General features: G+C 41.6%; 2 long non-coding RNA genes across 5 annotated transcripts; one reads left to right on the top strand and one right to left on the bottom strand.

Moving 5' to 3' along the window:
• Positions 1–3,676: 3,676 nt before the first annotated feature.
• Positions 3,677–9,675, bottom strand: LOC102020482. Its single transcript, XR_001234921.1, has 4 exons — positions 9,589–9,675; positions 7,712–7,902; positions 4,617–7,098; positions 3,677–4,328 (listed from the first exon to the last, which is right to left on the bottom strand). It is a non-coding gene; the product is annotated as an uncharacterized LOC102020482 (long non-coding RNA).
• Positions 9,676–9,834: 159 nt separating this feature from the next.
• LOC106149020 lies at positions 9,835–16,873 on the top strand. Of its 4 annotated transcripts, XR_001234918.1 has the most exons (6): positions 9,835–9,942; positions 10,272–10,449; positions 13,293–13,363; positions 14,731–14,842; positions 15,746–15,915; positions 16,422–16,873. It is a non-coding gene; the product is annotated as an uncharacterized LOC106149020 (long non-coding RNA). The 4 variants fall into 4 exon arrangements; XR_001234920.1 differs by lacking the exon at positions 14,731–14,842 and having other exon boundaries at positions 9,836–9,942; positions 10,272–10,383; XR_001234919.1 differs by lacking the exon at positions 14,731–14,842 and having other exon boundaries at positions 9,836–9,942; positions 10,272–10,433.
• The last annotated feature ends 1,936 nt before the right edge of the window (positions 16,874–18,809 follow it).

The raw sequence follows: 18,809 nt of genomic DNA, 5'->3' as shown, positions 1-18,809 counted from the left end.
TCTGCAAGTGTGTCCAAGCAGTTTCCATGCCTGCAGCCTACTGCTTTGACTGACATCTCTCACGTTGCCCTCTGTCCCTCCTCTCTGCCGTGACCCGGTTGAAGTTGCACTGTCTCTTTCCCATTGGACTTAGTAGTTGTTAAGGCTGTAGTCTCATTTCTTCTCAAGACATGAGTGAGGACGATTTGCACTCTTCCTCTGTTTCCAGGTGTCCTCCCTCTAGCGCTTGGTGAGGCTGCACCATCTGTCCCTGTGGTGGAAGTGAGATGTGACGTTGTGACCTCCTGGTGGAAGCCCATCTGGGGAGTGGTCGAGTCATCGCTCTCCCGTGCCTATTGTTGAGTGCTGTTCACCTGTGAAAGCTTTGTCAGCCAGAGACCCTGAGTGAGGATAAAATGAATGGAATCCCCCACCCTGCCCTTATTATTGGCCTTTATCTCATGTCATTTTCCTCCTACCCAACCGCTACCTACCAATGTGACTTTCTCATGAAACTTGAGAGATACATTGCCATTTCCTCACACAAACTTTTATATTTACTCTTTCTTTGTCTGGAAACTTCTTTCAGACAGCCTCCTGGCAGGCTCCTCTGTGTCATCCACAGCCCCCCTCAAAGATCAGTTCATCCAAGAAGATGGCGGACTATTTCTTTGATCCTCTTTTCCTTCACCTTGTTATAGTTTTGTTCATAACTATTCGGTTACATAAAGTTTTAATATTTATTTTTTCATTTAAAAATGTTTAATGTCTCCCACTATAATCTAAATTTTATGATGGCAGGGATATTGTATTGTTTATCCTGTATCTTCAGAATTTAAATGGTACTTAGCATGTACTGGGTCTTTCAAGAAATGTTTATTTAATAAATTAATACACCAGTATTTATTATTATGGATAATTATTGATTTTGATATATTTGTCAATACAATTAAGTATATTAACAGATGTGTTATTATTTGTTTATTCATGAAATAATTCCCTGTTAGTCATATTTAATTTGATGTGAAATTTTCTAATATGTTTGTTAATCTTTCTGAGATTAACCTATAGATTTTTATGATACCATTAAAAACTTCATAAGGTAAACTGGAGCCATTGTCTAAGCCTTGGAGTTTTCTACACAGTAAAAATTATCTGTTTCTTGAAAATCTGAAAGAAATCACTGATAAAATTATTGAAACTAAGATAATTCTTTGAATAATTTTCCTAGGAACATTAAACTCCTTTCCTAATTAACTGTGTAGCCAGATACTTGATTTCCTCTTTCTCAATAATAACAATTCAATTTTTTCCTCTAAAAACACCTATTTTATTAGTAGTTTTAAATTTAATATCAATGGCATTTTACATTTTATGATAATTAATAGTTTTTGTAATCTTATGCTTTTTTCATTCCCACAGATGTGAATCAGTTTGTGTGTGTACCATCCGTTAAATTAGCCAAAAGTTACTTCTTCCTAGAAAACCACAAATATTTTTAAACTACTTCTTTTCTCTTCCTTGCCTGGAAGAGAAAAGAAGTACCTTCCACTCATTCTTTATGACCCTGATTAAGTAAAACTTCCCGGGGAAGTACCCTGATTCAGTTCAGCAAGATTCTGATCCGCCACATCGCACTGTAGTGCTAACTCTGTAGAACTTACAGCAATTACTGAGAAAAAGGAGCAAGGTAAGTGTAATACATATGAATATGTGTGGCTTACAAGGGGTTTGTGAGAAGTTTCCGTGGGGATGGTAGTAATTTATTCCTTAATTTCTTGGTGCTAAATAGATTCTTATTTTGTGATAATGTATTCAGTTGTGCAATTTTGTTTATACCTAAAGTGCTTTGATGTCCCTTTTCACATAAAGTGGATTTATAACTCAAATTACTATTCTTAGCTTTCCCATTATGCCACTGAGCATTTCACCACAGTCATTCCTACTTCCTAAACACAGATATCCCGGGACTCTTCTGAGGCCTTTTGGGACTACAGAAAATTTTAAACAAGAAAGTAGCATAATAAAATACAAGAAGGGTAAAGTTGAAAGTAAGGACTATTTAGGAAGTTATTTCAGTGGTTCTCTTGAGACTTTGCTTCTGGCCAGGATGAGTTACAGGGGCCAGATGTACCACTAGGCTTGACTTAAATAATGAACAAAATACAGGAGACAGTGGGTTTTAAGACACTGGACATCACACAGTGGTTCCTGAGAGACTGGAAGCAAGTGAAGAAGGCCTAAATTTCCCAGCTGAGTTCCTTGGTAGAGACTGAGCCACTGGTCCCATGCAATGAGAACACAGGGAGAGCCTGGTAGAGCCCAGGAGTGGATGAGATGCAGCTGACCTTTGGGGAAGGTGGAGGCAGTTGGAGTTCAAAGGCAGAGGACTGGAGAGAAGAGGGCTGCTCTGACGAGAGGTGTGCTATGTAGAGCATCACCCGTGAGTACTCCAGCGAAGAGTGATCTGCTCACATATGCAGGGAATGGCTTGAGCAAAATGAAAGGGTTAGAGATAAAAGTCTTAGCAGCCCTGCAGGACACGGAAAAGTGCATTTTCTTACTGGCCAGAGTGGAAAATCTATGATAGCTTGAGTAGAGTACCGTGTCGCGGCTCACTTGTGGGGAACAGCCCTAGGCTAAAGGCCAGTCTGGTCTAGGAAAGCAAAGCTTAGAAATAAGATGCACGAGAATGTTTCTAAATAACTGAACCCAGAGGGGGGAAATCAAGAATATTTATAGCAATACAAAAATATCTAGCATCGAACAGGGTAAATTCATAATGTATGAAATTTAATAAGAAACTAAGAGAAGCTGATATCTATGAGCCATAATACGTAAGGAAGCAATCATTTAAAATCTACCCAGAAATAAAGCAAATGCAGAATTTGTAGGTAAAGGTGTTAAAAGTTATAACTTTGTTCTGCACATAAAAATATTAGGTAAAGTCATAGAAGTTCCAAAAGATTCAAATAAGACTTCTAGACATAAATCTACAATGTTTGAGAGAAAAAGTACCCTGAATAGAATTAATAACTGATTAGATATTGAAGAATGAAAGATTAAGAAAAGGTTGCATGGGAAAAGGTAGCAATATAAGTTCTCTGGAGAGGAAAAAAGTAGACAGAATATCAGTGATCTTTTGCAAAACCTCAGGGGATTCACTATATATGTCATTAGACTTCAAAAGGATGGCAGGAAGCAAGACACTCACATATGAAGAGACAGTGGCTGAAAAAACTTCAAATGTTAGAAAAATTTTAATTTGCAGTTGTAGCAAGGCAAATAACTTACAGATGATTAAAAACCAGTGGTGAAAAATTTTGAAAGGTTTCCATTAAGAGAGACCAATTCTGTACAAAGAAAGTTGAAGATGATAGCAGATTTTTTCTTCAAAAAGAGTGATGAACATAGTACATATTTAAAGTGCTAAAAAACTCAGACTAAAATTCTACCAAGAGAAATTATTTTCTTAAAAAGAAGATAAAATATTTTTATGCATTCAAGAGCTGAGACAATTCAATCAGCCAATTTACATTGGAAGAAATATTTTACAAATCTTTTCTAGTAAAAGAAAAATGCCTTTTGAAGAAAAGTCATGTATTTAAGTATTCCTTGAATTTTAAATCAGTGTTGCATAATTTCAGCATGCAGATATTTCATATATTTTATTAGCTTATATGTGATTATTCATTTTTTGGAGACTATTATAAATGACACCTGTGTTTAGATTTTAATTTCCAATCTACCCCTGCTAGTATATAAACATAAAATTGATTTTTAAATATTAATTTTATACAGTGAAATCTTGCCACAGTTTGTGGCCATCATAAAATACATTAACCTATTTTCGGATAGAATTGGAGTTTCTAAGTCGGGTCCACGGATGAGAGGCGGAGCTGAGGTTTCTTGTACTTTATTTTGGGACAGAATCGGGGAACAAACTACGTGAAAGGTGTGTCAGCTGCGAAGGACACCACAGCACAGGGACAATGCCCAGACAAATCAGCCGTGGCCTGGAACCCACGGAGTGGACCCAGCGCGTGGCATGGGTTGAGGACCCGGAGCTGTGGGCGGTTCCTACCATCTCTGTGTCTTCGGGCTTGGTGGAGATTGTACCGCGCCAGCCCACTTTGAGCGATCTTGCGCAGACGTCTCCATCCACCTCGGGGTTCCTTCCCAGGGCGGTCTCACACCTGCCTCAGTCTGTGCTTCTCTTCCGGGGCCACTGAGACGAACGAGGTTTCCACGCAGGCCCGACGTGACTCAGTGCTGTGGAGCGAGCCGTGCGTGTGCAAAGGAGCTCTGCCAACCGTGGGGAGCAGCTGAGCAGCGCTTCAGAAACACCTCTAGGTGGAGGAGTAAAAGAAGCTCAATAAACACAAAGCTGGCTGTGTGCAGTTAGACTGATACACGATAAAGAGAAAGGTTGATAAACAGGGAAAAGGAATTTTCAATCATTGTCTTTACCGAGAGGACTGCTCTACAGGAAAGAGACTAAACTACATTTATCATATTTAATAGAACTAAGACAGGTGGCAGAAATATTATGAAAAGCAGATTTAAAAGCTATGTAAAAGGAATTTCAGACATTAGAGCTGTTCAGAAATTGATACACATTTTTACATAATAAATACCTCTTCGGCAATAGTGCAGGACACAGATAGAAGGAACGCACATCTGAGACGCTTTAGTAAAATATCTGGACTGTTGGGTTCTTGTGGGAAAGGATTTCGAAGTTGCTTTCTCTTTCTTTCAAAGAGTTCTACCAAAGTAGGTCACCAAGAATATTTTCAGGAGAGGGAAAACACTACCATAGAAACAGAAAACTTTCAGCTTCTCTTAAGGAGCCATAAAAACTTCATATCCCAATAAGCATTTTGAAAAATACCAGCCCTATGGATGAAGTAAAATTTCCAGAGTACCCCACTTAGAATATAGGGATCAGGTTATTTTGGTTTTTTTTTTTCAAGAATAATAGAGATGTACTCTTTCCTTCTGTCTCATCAGAGTGTTCCAGAATTTGTCCAAAGAGTAGCTGTTTACAAAAATTAGCATATTGCTTTTCTAGCCCTGTAAATTAGCATGCCTAGGTGGCTCAAAGATATTCTAGGCTTCCAAAAGCTCATGAGAATGACTCAAGCTGAATACATTTTTGCTTACACAAATTTGTTGCTAAGCAGAAAATTTGGTACATCTAATTATGTAATGCTACTTGTTCCTTTCCCTAGGAAACGCCCCAATGTTCATGAAGTTAGCAAACCCAAACTCGGCCAGAGCATGCTTTGTGCTTCTTTCTTGATACTGGGCAACGGGGTGGTCTGTGAGACCAAGAAAGGATTCATTGCCTCCGACATTAGACGCTGAACCTAAACAAAATCCTCTGTGAATGGGTAGTTTAAACCATGATGCGTTAATGGTGCCGGTTTAAGGAGCCCATTCTTTCAAAGGACCTGAATTGTATTTGCTGCTAGCTTGGGTGCTGATAAAGCTCATGCTTCAGAACTTACAATAGTTAGATATGGCATCTCAAACAAGATTCTTAAGCTGCCACTACACTGACTCTGCTACTGATGTTGGTCCTCTTGATTCCGTGACATGCGTTTGGGTCTGTGCCACCAGCCTCTATGGTCTTGAGTCTAGAGGTGACCCCTGCAGGTAGAGTTGCTTTACCCCTGAGAAGTCTTAGGCTGTCTCCTCCTAAGTGGCCCATTGTCCCAGAGTGGTAGTGGTGGAATTCTAGGCACTGCTCTTCCTTTCTATTGCTGTTCTTTCTTTCTGCCCTGAAAGCTTTCCAGGCACTCAACTGGAGAGACTGTTGTTTCTGTCTTTACTATTGACTCTAACTTGATATTTCTCATCTGACATTTTCTTATTATGGAAAGATCTGTGTGAATGTCTTGGAAGACACTTTGACCTCTCCACTTTTAATCATTGATGTATTTCTCAGTCTCCTGGGTTTCTTTTAATCTTCCTTTGTCATGAATTATTTTAATATTGACATTTTTGCCTGTACCTTTCTCATTAGCATGCATTTTGAGAACTGCACAAACAGTAATGTCAAAAATAAATTAATATTGTATGTCTGTGAACTCTCATCTGTCTAACAAGTTCTTATCCAAGTTTTCTTATATTCTTCAACTTGCAAAAAGATAATGAGCCAGTTAATTAATATACTTTTATGTGTGCTGAACATTAGGACAGGAGTGAGAATTTTTGCCTAATGATAGCAGCTATTACTTCATCAGTTCCAGTATTCGATAGGATTAGGTGGATGTAAATTTGAAGAGTAGTAGCAAATCCTGGATGTTTTCAGACTTATAGCAGATAACCTAGACAGAACCAACCCTCTATACCATAAGAAACAAAATAAAGTGAATTAAACTCTAAGAGTATCTGAATTTGGAAGGTTACATTAGCATCACCCAACAGGTTAATGTTTTTTCTTAAATTTTTTTTCGGGTATTGGGACTCGAACTCACGACCTCACACTTGCCAGGCAGGCGCCATGCTGCTGAGCTAAATCCCCAGCCCAAGAGGTTAATGTTGAGCAGACATCAATCTTCTTTAGCTTGGAATCTCTAAAGCTTTGGTTTAGAGGAGCTAGAATAGTTCGATGAATTCAAATCAATCCTTTAATGAGTCAGTCTACCTTGGGCTGAATGTGGGGAAAAAGGCTGATTTATTGCCAACTGTACAAACTGAATAGAGGTAGAGTATAGCTGTCCTGTTTTTTCTTGATCTTCTGGTCTGGTCTGAGCTTGAACTTGACTGGAAAATGATTGATCTTTCAATTGTCAAAATATTCTCCACCAAAATAGACTTCAGAATTTATCTCAAGGCTCCATCTTGATGATGAGATATTTCTAAGGGATGATTTTCTGTGTGTGCCAGGAATTGAATCTAGGGCCGTGTGGACAACAGGCAAGTGCTGTACCACTGAGTTACAGCCCCAGCCCCAGTTCCATCTTGAACAGGAAAGTTGGTGATATCAAAGTCTCTTGTAAGAATTAGCTCGTTATCTCACTCTTTCTACCAATGTTCTTTTCCAACTTATAAGAAATACAGGAAAACGGCTTTTCTCTAAATTAAAATCTTCTTAAATAGAGGGTTATTTCTCTGCAAAGAACAAAGAGTAATTTTAGTATAAATCATAACAAGGAGCTAGTATTTCATTTAAAGTAGAATGAGTGATACAGAATTTAAAATTTTGAAAAATTAGAAGTGATTCTTTTTTATTTTCTATTTCTTGACTTCCTCAATGTTTAATAGTCATACAATTAAACAATTTTCAGATGTTTTTCTTCTTTATCTACTTTTGGATTAAAGATACCGGTCCAGTTTTTTATTTTCCAGCTCTGAATTTTCCTATGTACAGATCCAAGGCCTTAGTACGAAAACATTAAATGTTAAGAACTAGCTGAAGACCATCTTGTCTTGTTCCATTATAGAAGAACCACAAAATATGACACTTGGTGAAATTTGACTTTCCATATAATTTTCTATGCAAGGATACAATTTCTTTATAATTTGCTGTTTTCTGAGCCAGTTTCTTTATTAGCAAAATGTCTATTTGGCAGTAATACATTTGTCCCTTTGAAAAATGTGGAAAAACTCCAGCCACATTTCAATTATCAGTGATTTAGTCCATAATATATAGTCAATGGCTGATGAACCCTCATTTTGGTCTCTTTTTGACTCATCTACTGTTTGTTCAACTGAGAGAACTTACCAGGTGCGGGGAAGTGCGGTAGGTGTTGAGGGACACACAGACAGAAAAAGGAAGAAATACCATCATCAAGGACAGTGGGTGACAGTCACATAAATTCCTCAGCATGTGAGTCGCTACATCAGGAAATGCTGGCTTCTCAATTTTTCCCTTTCTTTCTGAACTTTATGAGGAGGGAACAGGATATCATTGGCCTGTGTACATAAAAAAATGAGGTAAAACAAAATCACGAGACAAACATACTCATTTTCTATATGAAAGAGCAAAGGAAGATCAGTCTTCTGACCTTGTCAACATGTTGTTGCCCATTATTTCCCCTGGGGAGTTTGTTTTCTTTTTTTTCCAGAAAATACTGGATTTCTTTGTTCTGGATTCCTTTGTATCTATCAGAGCTACAGTTAAAATTTTCAGTAGTTCCCAAGAATGATCACTATCAACAAGACTTTAGGACTGGAAACTACAGGCAGTAAATACTGAACTGATATGATGAAAATCAGAAAGAATAACAATTTTCACAAATGCAAATTATTGCATTTTTGTTGTATTATTGGCAAGAAAAATTAAATTTTATCATTTACTTAAATGAAATGATTCATTTTTATTTTGGGTTTTTAAGCTTTATGTCTGGGAATTTCTGAGATGCTTAATCTTTCCTCCATATGGTTAACTATTGTATTGTCCCCCTTAAAGTTTTCTCCGTTCTCTCCCTTAACTGGTTTTATATTGAGCTCAACCATGCATGCTACTTTTGTGTCATTTAATAAACCTTGTAAATAGAAATTCCACATATGTTCTCTCAACAGAAGTTTTGTCCTTTAAATGCAGATTACCTGTGAATAGGGATAATAATAACAACAAAACCACAGGAGGGAAACAGAGACAAAATTGACATTTGGCCTCAGATTATGTTTTGTGATTTGAGTTGAACAACACTGTAGTTGATATTCCAATTATTTGAGTTCTTCCAACAAAATAATGAGTGACAGAGTAGATCTGTCTTAAGAGATCTTAGAAACAGCGTAATTCCTGACATAACATGTTATTTACCACTGTATGGGAAATGTTTAAACTGGTTTGTTGTCCTTGTCACTTTAATATAAAACATTGAGCATTTGCTCCTGCTTATCTTACTATTCTACTGTGTTTCTCTGGGACTGGAAGAATAAAAATATAAGTAAAAATTTATAATTTTAAAAAGATACAGTTCAGCAACTGAATCAGTGCCTAAATGCAGAACAAGTAAGCAAATATAAGGATAAAGTCAAGAATAATTGTTCTCAAGAGGAGAGAAGAGAAAGGAGAAGGGGGGGAAGAGGGGGAGGAGAGGAGAGGGGAGGAGAGGGGAGGGGAGGGGAGAGAAGAGAAAAGACAGCTTGTAATGCATAGATAAGAGACTTGGATTAATTAATCGGCTTATAACCAATCACTTATTACGTATTGTTCTAATTCAGTTCTTTGTGTTTACTCATCTGAAAAATGAGGCCTAAACTTTCTATCTCTTCAGATGTTTTGAAAATGAGGTGAGGTAGAACGTGAATTATTGGACAGTAGCCACAAATGAAGCCTCTGTGAACTACAAAGCACTAAATCAGCACATATTACTTTTAACAAAAAGATGCCTGGGGAGTTCTGCCAATGTTCCTCCTCACAGACGGGAGGTGAAAGAGGACCCTGAGCTGTGAGTCTGGCCTGGGAGCAGGGCAAGAGCTTTCCACTGTAAGGCTTGGCATTCTGAGAAGAGGGTGTGGCCAGAGAAGGGGGGACTTTTCCTAAGAAAGGACTGTGCGCCACTGATGGCTTCTGCGGGACTCATCCTCAGTCTGTGTTACAGGTTTGCTTCTGTCCACCTGGGCTCCAGCTCTGTCTTGCTCTGAACATACACAGGAGTTCCTTCGTACTGCAGACCAGCGCCCCGCGCCGGAAGCAGGAAGGAGCCGCTGTGGAGGAGAACGAGCGTGTTCCAAGCAGCTCCCAATTGAGGCCCAGGTTGTGATGCGCAGTGCAGAGACGCCGGTTTGAGGGCAGATCTTCCAGCGCCAGGGAGGAGTAGCTGTCTCCGGAGTCCTGTCTGATGCGCTGGAGGAACCTTCAGATGGGACGGTGATAACATGGGGTGACTGTGACCGTCACGAAGTCTGTGCTACACTGATCAATTGACCCAGGCGACAGCTGGTCTCTCATCTTCCCTGCCTGTGTCTCATCCCTGGAAAGCATATGCTAATAAACAAAAGATGGTAATGCCAAGAGGGGTGTTTAAAGTGGGGTGTAGCCAGCGGGGGCTTTCCTTAAACCCACGCTACCTGAATGAGTTATGCAATTCGTTCCACACCGAAGACTGTCAGGATCGGGGCAGTTCCTGAGCTAGGATATTCTGTGATTTTCCTCCATTTATTGCAACAGCCTAGGACCCAAGGACAAATGAGTTCAGGATTCAACTGGAATTGGAAACTCAGGAATGACCTTTAATATTTTTTATTTTCCCCAATTTAAACCACATCAATCTTAAAAACTGCAAACAGCTGATATAGACGTGATTTAATTTTATTTGCCTTATTTTTGCTAGGTGGACCCATTTTAACTCAAATGGCAGAGGAAGAAGCAGAGACTCACTGATTAAATAAATGCCTTAGCCAAGGCCACAGAGCTAAGTCAGCGCCAGGATCTAAACCTTGCAAGTGAGCTTCTAAGAACTGTGAAATTAAGCAACTGCGGTCTCCACCACAGTGTGAGCGACGGTTTGGGTATGAGACGATAAAGTAATGAATGTGGATAAAACTTTAAAATCTCTGGATCAAATTTCTCTTTCTGGTATCCATCATTTTTTGCTAGGAGAGCAGTAAAGCCAGGAAATCGCCTTCTCAGTGGGCAATGTAGGAAGAAACCGCTTGAATCTCATCTCAAACCTTCAGCTCAGTCAAAGCAACCATCCAGAGCTGACGCGCAGCCATAGCTGTGAGAGTAGAAGTGGGTGGGCCAGTTGATCGTATCTGTTAAATGTCCCTCTGAAATAGCTCTGAGACTTAGTTTTTTGTCTACATGATTCCAAAGCTGTTAAATACCTACAATTGGTGCAAAAGACAGAGAATGTTTTTCCTTAAAAAACACTGTGATATATTTATGTAGTTAAATTATATTAGAAAAAAATATTACAAAGAAAATTCTTGGATACTGCTTGAAATTTTAAGGTTCCAGAGGATACTTATATTCTTATAAAGAAAATATGTAGTGCCATGAAATCCTGTCTTAGCATAATATGGACACCTATTAGATAAGTGATAACGATTTGACCTGCACATTAAAATATTTGAAGGCTTCAGGTCCATTTTTTCCTTTCTTTTTTCAAATGTAGATGTCTTTTTAACATTAACTGGCTATATTTACTAACTATGACTATATTAATTTATTACACAGAAAGTTACTACTTGATAGCTATGTATAAAAAGAATAAATTACTTGTCTAGTGTAATTATCCAGAAAATAATTAATTTTACTGAAATGCAATTTTGAAATGAATGAAGCCATCTATATCCAAAGTAGGGTCGCTTTTCATGCTACTAGATAGTAGACAGTCAAAGCCCAGTAAGTGTTATTTGAGTGACTGAATAAATAGATGGGGATTATCTCTATACTTAGTTTACTCATATATAAAAGGAAAATAAAAATAGCCATGATACTATTATTTTAGTGAAGAAATTTATATACAATCCCTACTGCAGTGCTTGGAGTGGAGCTGTCACTTAAAATCAGTAGGTGTTAAACAAACATCAACTTCCTTTCCCACATCCTGTTTTTTTTTTTTTTAATTTATTTTTAGTGAAACTCTTTCTGAAATGTTGCTCATACTTTTCTGTATCTAAAGTAATTTCCGTGTAGACACGCACAGCCATGATTAACATTGTTGTCTTAGTGTATTCTAAGAACAGTAAGCTTCATTATTCCCTTCTTAATTATGGGGAAAACAAAACACAGACAGGAAAAACAATATTTGGAAAGTTGGGTATTCAGGAGCTGGAGGACCTGAGGTTTCAATCTAAGCATTCAGACCCCAGAATTCATATTTGTAACTACTGAACTGGTTACAGATACCAGCTCTCACTAGTACTTGTTTGTCTTACACTGAATATTCTAAATGCTCATTTGTTGTGCCTTTAAAGGTTCTGGACATTCTCCTTGATGATTTTTGTCCTATATCTTATTAACAGGTAGCAGTTTAAATCTTTTTTCCTCTCACAGCCAGCGAGCAAATGTACTCACTTCACTGTCTGCAGGCCTAGAGATCACATAACCATGTTTTAAAGAATTCTGTGTAAAATAAAAGTAAACATGCCCAAGAATTAATTCTTTTCTAAAAAATAATCAGGACCTGGGCTACTAAGGCAAATTCATTACTAATCGAGCAAACACGAAGTGCTGGGCATTGGGCAGCTCACACGAAGAGCAAGCCTTGCACCTTACCCTGTGGCCTTTACACCCCCGTCCTATGCGGCAAATATTACAGAAACGATGAGCTGTGTGTTTACGGAATACTCATTTTTGAGTAGAAAAGAGATAGTCCAAAAGGCAACACACACACGCCCTTTGAAAACAGATCTACAAACCCCAGAGTAGAAGAGACACCCACCGCCCTGAGTCAGCAGCTACTCCTTGCATCTTCGGGAAATGCGTAGAGACCACTGGGAAAACAAAGCAGCGCCCTCCTGCAGGACAAGCCCAGGCCGCGTCCAGGCAGCGGGATTATGACAGAGCTCAGCAAGGGAGGGTTCTCACATCTAAACATCCTTAACGGGCTATGAAAAGTGATTTATAAAATTAACAGGGAGGACCGTATGGCACTCTCACAGGACACTCACAGACGGGCTCCTTTCTCTGCATATGAAAGAGCGCAGAAGGCCGCCCTGACGCCAGTGCACGTTCTGCTTGTTATCCCCCAAAGGTACCCGGGCGAAGTTGCGCAAGAGGATGCAGACAGTGAGCTCCCACTGTGTGGCACCAAAGCAAAATAAGAAATCGGCAGCCAGGGTGCATGAGCCCCAGGCGGTGCGTGGGACACTTGGCCACGGTTATTTCATGGGACGCTCCCGAAGAGCTCTTTGATGTCTCCCTCATGAAGAGGATGCCAACTTCAGGGAGTTTAAATATCTGATGTCACTCAGTGAGCAAGCACAGACCAGGGTTCTGACCCACAGCGGGAAATTACAAAGCTCAGCATGAGGCAGTGAGAAGTCAAGGCGGCTTAGGTGAGGGAAACACGCGCTCCTGAAGTATGTGCTCTTGTCTGATCCAAGTAAGCGCACTGACGTTAAAAACAGTGACTTTCTACATCCCAGAACTATAATAGCAAATTGTCTGCTGAAGGCACAAAAACCAAGTGACATAGGTAGGGTTCAAGAGACTCGATAATAAATTTTAAAAGATAAAACCAATTTAAGAAATCCTTTCCCCAAACAGCACAAAGCAGTCCTAATCAAACAAGTTAACCACATCTTTGCCATGTAGGATGTGATGAGAACAGTATTTAATGCATGTATTGAAGTCGTTTTACGCATTTAATACTAGCTTACATTGTTTTTGTTTTGTTGCCAAGTTACTGACCAACATCTTTAACAGATGAACTGTCTCCTTGGAGCAAGATTTCCTTGGGAAACCTGTGAACAGGTAACATTTGTGTAGGAGATCCTAAAATTCAAACACTGATGGAAGCAATTCCAATTTTTAGAGGTCAAAGACTATGTTTATCTCATAGGAAAAACAGAAGAATGTTCTAGTTCCTTCATTTTTATATTTGAATACAATTTAGACCATTCTGTAAGCAGTTGTTGGCTTTCTAAGACTCAAGTTATTTCTAAATATACATTTTATATGGAATAATGTTAATTCTAGCTACCTTTTACCACGTTCTCCAGTGATGCTTCCAAGTTTTGAAAGTGACAGATGTGACTTACTTCCTAATAACTAGCCTTTGGATTTTTCAACATGTTGTGAGGCTTTTGTGTTGCACGTTCTAGCTTTATGATAATGCGATACCTGTGGGTATAATGAGGGGGAATCTGACAGGACCATCATCAAACATTTATTACTACACACCCCTCTCAACCATCGCTCAAGCAGCCTGAAAGTCAACCACTCAAGATTTAGCTCCTTGGGTAAAGGACTGCCCAGGAATCACTGGTGCATGGGATTGCACACAAAGACGTTTTCCGTCTGTCTTGAGACAGAAAATGTCTATGACATATGAAAGTCATAATGATAATAATGTCACAAATGATAATAATGTCAGCCATGTCTGTATCTGAACTTCTCTGAGATCAAAGAGTGATGTTAAAATTTATGATGGCCGCAAAGTGTAAGGCACCATTGCCACTTACATTTCTACCGTGAAATTAGCAAATAACTACGGGACCGCACAGAGCCCACCTACGGTGCGTCCAGGCTTTCTTTCGCTGTACCCACAGGTACAAACCACACCTGGAGAGGGCACTGCATGGGTCTGGAGAACTGTGGGCGATTAGTATATGGCAGGAAAGACAGCACTGGCTCCTTTCTGGTGCTAGGCGGGAGGAGAAGCTGAGCTGTTGTGTGCTATCTGGGAATACAAGACGGGTACCAGCAGGCAAACACTGAAGGGAAAGGCAGGTCTGGCTTCACAGAGGGGGCTGTTCCCTGTTGGTCAGAGTTGGTCCGCAGTGGGGTATACTGCAGTGTTTTTCAGAGAGGTTTTACCATAACGAACATTCAGAAAGAGGCTCACTGATAATTTTGTAAGGTGCTCTAGCAGGATGTTCTATGCGCAGAGTTCTGCTTGCACCATGACCGGTGATGTCCCACCTCTGTCCCCCAGGACTGCATAAAGGACATGCCGCTGAGGCTTAAATGTCAGGGTACACTGGTGCCTCTCCCCCCTCCCAGGGGAGAGAGTCCACCCATTTTGCAGGGAAATTCTTTCTGATAGCCAATAATTTGCTGATTAACTGTATATAAATTAAAAGAAAGGTTAAAGCATGACGCTCAATTCGTTTATTCAGCAATTTGCCGGTACAGTAGTGTTTCCGAGTGCTCTTGCGGTGACGACCCTGGGATGACGAGAGGCTCCAGAGAGTCCAGATGCAGCTTTGCACGTGTGGTCTCCAGAGGAAGGTGGCAAAGGCGGAGCGCAGTGGGGCTTTGGGCTGAGGGAGGTGTAGTGGACAAACGTCACCAAGACACCTCCCTCTCTCTCCTTTCTCCTTCCTCTACCTGCTCCTTCCTTCGTTCTTTCCCTCCTCACTCTGTCTCCTTCCAACTCTTTCTTCTTTTTTTGGCCCTGTCCGGTTGGGAAGATACTGCTTTTGTCATTCTTTTCTTCTGGGCCAGCTGGTGCAAGACTGCCCATGCTGTTGAGCTTCATCTGAGCATTCCCCTTGAAGACAGCTACACTAGTATATTCTCAGATGAGGTTTCTTAGAAATTATTGTTTTGTGTCTCAAATAACCCACCATAGTTATAGGTTTATTCAGATATTAGAAATTTGTTGGATATACTAATTAGTGAATAAAAGATACCATTTAGCATATATTTTGTATAGTTTTCCTTTTTCTCACCCAAGCAATTTTTATTTCCAATGTTTAATTGAGATGTATAGTATTCTTTAAAGTGTAGTATTCCATCTTCTGTAAACAGCCTGTGAATATTTATATCCCTTTTATACTTAATCTTTTTATAATTAAATTTCAATGTTTACGATAGAATTTTTGAACAAAGATAACATGTTTATTCAATACATTTACATGTCTATGATTTAATTGTGGGATCAATCATGAGTTAATAACTCAATTGAAAGCTGAGATACAGCTTTGTAGTGATCTGGAAATATTAAGTACATTTTAAAACTGAGCAAAGCAGAGCTTACAATTATACTGCGTGCACACACACACACACACACACACACACACACTGTAACTGCTGGAAATCAAACTATTGTCCCAAAATCACTTATTTTTCATAACAAACTGAATACATTTATTTTGTTGATTTTTGGAAATGTATAATTGTGCCAATTAGGATGTTTGAAGAAGGGGAGACATGCAGATCTAATGAATTTCACCTGGCGGAAGAACCTCCTGAAGAGTAGGAGGACCTCTCCCTCCGGAGAGCACGCAGCAGTGTCCCTACTGCTTCAGCCTCCCAGGCAAAAGCCCAATAGCAGGCACTCGCTCCAACCAAAACTCTGGGTGAGAATGTTCTGCGGTTCATTCTGTAACTCTGACGGAAAGCAAAAGAACACATGTGCTTTAAAATGACATAGACAATTACATGAATTTTAATGAAAAGCTTTTTAGGATGTATCCTGTGTGAGTTCATTTGCCTCACTTGCATTCGTGAGCTCATTCTCCTCACTTGAGGATTAAGACCCTGGGGGCATACGGTCCCCACGGTCCTGCCAAAAGCAGTATTGCTTGCAGTGCTGTGAAACAGGTGTTTGCGTTTTCTCCAGCTCAGAGTAGTTCCTTTGCTTCTGTGTTGGGTCCCTCTAGTCCCAGAGATTTTCCAGCACAGTATTTTAGCACGTGATGGGTGACAGAGATGGCTTACACAGTGCGTGAAGTGTTTTCATCTTCCCGTATAGTGACACTGACTTTGTTAAATATAGCTGGTGATTTGGGAGTGTCCAGCTGCTCCAAAGGCAGCTCCCCATTGGCGTGTGATTTTCTTAGGTGTTCGTGCTTATCTCTTTCAGAAGTGGATGGAAATTACATTCTCCTACTTGTATCTTCAAACCCATCACCTCGTGCCCAGAGACGTGCTGCCGATACCTTGCCGACAGGAAGAAGGGGCTGCGTCGGCGATAACAGCTGCGCTCCTGCTCCCGACCCCTCCGTTTATCTCCCGGTGCCACCTCCTGTGCCTGCCGTAGTCTTGCTGGGCATGCTTTGAAATGACAGCTCTGTCAAGCTTTCCGTGTGGTGAGGACATCCAGACTGCCACGCTTGCCAAATACAGAAACCGCACGCACCCAGCCCCCGAGTCACCTCGGCGCTGCCTTTCCTGCGGCCAATGGCAAACGAAGACACGTGAGCCGGCTGCTGCTCGTTCTGGGGAGAGACACGCTTTCTAAAGAAGGAAAACTATTTTGGAACTCCTGGATGTGACAACCTTTCTTGTTCACACTCAGTAAACACATTAGTTAGAGTCTTTTGATTGCCAATTAATAATTCCTTTGCCAGGAATCCTGGCATTGATGCTGTTTTTAGCCCTGAAAAATCCCCTGGGTGCAGTGAGAAGTCCAGCCACCATAGGTGTTATGCTCCCCAAGTGTGACAGTGTCCTTGGACCTAGGATAATTCACGAACTTTTCAATCAGAAAGCCCCGTGTTTTGCTGTTAGGTTTCAAGAGGAGGTGCTCCAGAAAACAGGAACAGAAAGGCTCGGGCTGATCTGCTTTCTGAGTCAGGTCACACCTCACGTCACTGGGCACTTGGACCGACAAACTCAGGGGACACAAGGACAAGGTCAGGAAGCTTGGCGAGGCAGTTACAGTCTGTGACCTTGGCCCAGACACCGTGTTCACCCTGGCCTGCAGGGAGGCCCGCGAGGCGATCACGGGGCGGGGAAAGGCTCAGGACTCGGAGCAAAGCCACGGGCTGGGCCGATGTGCGCTTGTCAGCTTGCTCTTTGCACTGGGTCAGGTCTCACGGAGCTGCTGTTTTTCTGATTGTGAAAGGTGACAGGTGGGGTTCAGACTGAAATCTTTTCTGACTATAATACAGGAAGGAATTGGAGAGCTGTATTAGAGGGAACAACTCCTTTTCATACAAATAAAACTTCCAGCTAAGTGATCAGATGATATAAATAATATATAAATAATATAAATATAGGGTCATCTCAAATGAACTTTACTTAGGAAGATGACCAAGTTTAGTAAATCGTTTCCTCTTTAAGCCCAGTGAACTATAGGAGCGATACCTGGTTATTACAGCTCCCAAAGCCAGGCTGCAAGAAGGTTCCAGTGAAAGCTCCGACATTTCATTGCCCCTCAAACGGCTTGCTAACTCTACCTGGGCCCCAGTTTCCTCACCTCAGAATGGGAAGGATCGCTGCACCAATTGTATGCGATTCTGAGACTGGAGTTAATTAATGATTAGTGAGTTAATCATATGAAATGCTCGGGATCCATCTCAGTAAACGTTAGGCGTTATAAATATTACTCCCTATAATTATTATAAATTTATAAATATTACTCCTTATAATTACCAATCCCCAAATGAAGCAACAGGACCAAGTGAATGAGATACGCAGATTTCAGGCCTTTGACGGAGATTTCCAATCTGGAGCAACCAGTACTGTGATTTTAGAGCCCCGTAGTGACTTTAGAGCCCAATACTGTGTTTGAAGGCATCCGTGTTAAGCAAAGTTCGTGTGCAGAGCAGGAGACAACGTGGTGAGCCGTCGGGGAGGAGCAGAGAGCTTCGGAAAGCTCAAAGGTGGGGCCTGTGCTGCAGGGAATTCGGCCCGGGCGGTTTGAGGTCAGGCGTGGAAGCACACCCGCAGCTGCCTCGCGGAGGATGGGGACCGCAGGACGGCGCCGACATCACCGTAGTCTCTTTCCTTGTCAACCGTCCGGTGTCTGAAACGGTGTTGCGCTGAGGCCTGTCACCGCCCGAGGGGCCGTCCGTGCGGTTGTCCTCGGGAAGGGGTGGGATGGTGCCCAGCTGGCCTGCGTGGGCACCAGGTTTTCAGGGCAGCAGGTGCGAGAGAAGCTCCCAGCGTCCTCCCGGGAACCAAGCGCAGCAGCGCTGGCGCTCAGACGGTTGCGGAGAGCACAGCCGCCGAGAGGCCAGGGGCAGAGCGGGCGTTTCAGGGCCGCCGCCTCCCCTTCCTCCGCGGAGACCGTCGCGGAGCCGCCGCCGCGCGGAAGCGCCCCTTGGAGCTGCACCGAGCTCCTCCCGCTGCCCGCGCCTTCGCGGCCACCTCCCTCCCCGCGGCCGCACAGCCGGGCCTCCTCCTCCCGCACGCGGCCGGCCTCCACCGCATCCCGGAGCCCCGTCCGCGCGGTCACTCGGAGCCCCCCGACGATGGATTCCTCTTTCCCCCATAGCCGGCCGCTGCGGAAGGCGGCGCCCCACCT

This window comes from Chinchilla lanigera, unplaced genomic scaffold, assembly GCF_000276665.1.
Source record: "Chinchilla lanigera isolate Chin_1 unplaced genomic scaffold, ChiLan1.0 scaffold00035, whole genome shotgun sequence".
In the NCBI taxonomy this organism is placed as follows: domain Eukaryota; kingdom Metazoa; phylum Chordata; class Mammalia; order Rodentia; family Chinchillidae; genus Chinchilla; species Chinchilla lanigera.
This window is presented reverse-complemented; position numbering and strand designations above follow the sequence as displayed.